The following is a 2,035-nucleotide window of genomic DNA, read 5'->3' as shown; positions in this document are numbered from 1 at the left end:
TTTCTGCTGGACTTTCTCGGGAGTTTCCAGCAGCAGAGAGGGGGAGCAGGAGTTGGGGTAGAGAGAAGAGGGAGGCACCATGGGAGGACAGCAGGCAGGGAGTGAGGCTGGCCTGGCCTGAGGGACTGGCTCCTCCAATCCCAAACTCTGTGACTCAGCTGCCCCCATCACGATGGGTCAGGATCACTGTGACCATTCGTGACATTTACTCCATCCCAGCAGCTATCCTCTCGCCAATCCTGTGTGGGATGGGCTGACATCCTCATTTGACATGGAGGAGTCGCAGGCTTGGAGAGTCTGGGGTCCTAGCTTCGACTCCAGATGGCACCGGAGTGGCAGAGAGGAAATGGAAACTGGGTCTGTGTCCGCCCAGGCCTGGCCTGCAGCGTGAGAGGACGCAGGGTGCCACGCCGGGAGAAGCAGCGCTGGGGGTGTCCGGGACGGAGCTCATGGGGCTGGAGGGCAGAGGGTTCAAATGCCAGTGGTAAAAGGGCATCGCTTATCCCTCTCAAGGCTCAGGGGCAGGCACCAGTCCCCCCTCTGGATTTCCTGCCAGAAGAGGGGCTCCTGGGTCCAGCTCTCTGAGCTCTCCTGGTGACTTCTCTCATGGGGGGAGGGGAGCGGCTGTCCCGGTACGGCCCAGAAGTGACAGAGCCCTGGCCTTTGGCCTTCTCTGGCTGCCCCCTTGGGGAAGCAGGAGAAATGGGTGTATTGTGCCCCCATCAGAGGAAGGCCTGAGGGTGTGGAAGCTCACTGTCCCCACACTCCTGCATGTCAGAGTGGCTGAGGCTTCCTTCCAGAGCCTCAGTTGCCCCATCTGGATCACGGGTGTAGGGAGAGAAGGGCCAGGACACGGAGGAACCCCCTTTCCGGTCTTTGGTGTAGTGGTCTGGAGGGTCTTACAGCCCCCAAGGTGACACCCAGGGGGCTGCAGACCCCTTCCTCGGGCGGGCAGCCCAGGCCCCTGCAGAGGCGCTTCCTGGGCAGGCAGCCACGCGGCCTTCAGTCTGCTGCTCCCTCCTCCCTCAGCAGGTCCCCTGGGGCTTGGGAGGAAGCGAGCCCGGCTGGACAGCCCCAACTGTCTGGTTCCCACAGACTCCAGGGCCAGGGTGGAAAGGGGTCCTGCAGGGTGGGGGCGAACTGAGGCTGGAAGGGGTTGAGAGAGTGCCTGGCCAGCTGTGGGGGCCCTCCCTTCCACGTCTGCTGGACCCCAGCCTGGAACCCATGGAGCGATGGGGAGAAGGAGAGAGGGTCGAGCCTGTCCCATTCGGGCAGCCTCAGGGCTGAAAGGGGAGGAGAGAAAGGTCCTATGTGTGGGGACATGGACGAGGAGAGGGCAGGAGGCTCTTGTGTGGGTCGTAGGTGGTGTGTGCCTGTGTGGGTCAGTATGTCTCAGAGTGTGTGTGTGTGTGTGTGTGTGTGTGAGTGAGTGAGTGTGTGTGTGTGTGTGTGTGTGTGTGATGCACAGAGACAGTTACAAGACAAGGACAAGCGGATTCAGGGAAGGAGGCCTCGGCCAGGCACTGTTCCCTGTGGTGCATTCCTCTGGAGACCTGGTGACCCCAGTTCCTTCCCAGCCTGAGTCCTGAGCTCGTAGGAGGATGGGGAGGCTGGCCTGCCTCAGGGAGCCCCGGCCTCTGCATCCTGCCCAGCCCTCCCCTGAGGAGGTTTGGCTTCTGAACTGAGGGTGGGGGCTTGGGGAGAAGAATGCTGCACCCCCCCCCACCCTTTGCCCTGGGGACACCCACACCCAGGAGCACGGACTCAGCTCTGGGCATGAGCCCCCTCTCCACGTCCCTCTCCGGCTCCCAACATAGCCAAGAAGTGAAGACAGGCCCCCCTCAGTCCCAGTCCCCAGCAGGACCCTGGGCTCGGTGCCTGCCTTGGACTCGCTGTGTAAGACTGGACCAGTGCCCACCTCTCTGGCCCTGATTTCATTCCCTTTGCCCCAGGGGGTTGGGGAAGCAGGGAAGCAGCCTGACTTTTTGAGTTTGCGTCCCAGAGGAGGGTGTGACCTGGGGGGTGGCCTGGAGGG

At 62.5% G+C, this 2,035-nt stretch overlaps 1 protein-coding gene across 1 annotated transcript in view; it reads left to right on the top strand.

Moving 5' to 3' along the window:
• Positions 1-2,035, top strand: part of FOXS1 (forkhead box S1) — a 7,362-nt gene that overhangs the window by 1,991 nt on the left and 3,336 nt on the right. The gene's annotated exons all lie outside the window — the stretch shown is intronic.

The sequence above is a fragment of the Myotis lucifugus genome, unplaced genomic scaffold (genome assembly GCF_000147115.1).
Source record: "Myotis lucifugus unplaced genomic scaffold, Myoluc2.0 scaffold_60, whole genome shotgun sequence".
Taxonomy (NCBI): domain Eukaryota; kingdom Metazoa; phylum Chordata; class Mammalia; order Chiroptera; family Vespertilionidae; genus Myotis; species Myotis lucifugus.
The sequence above is the reverse complement of the archived record's forward strand: the minus strand, read 5'-3'. Positions and strand labels throughout refer to the sequence as shown.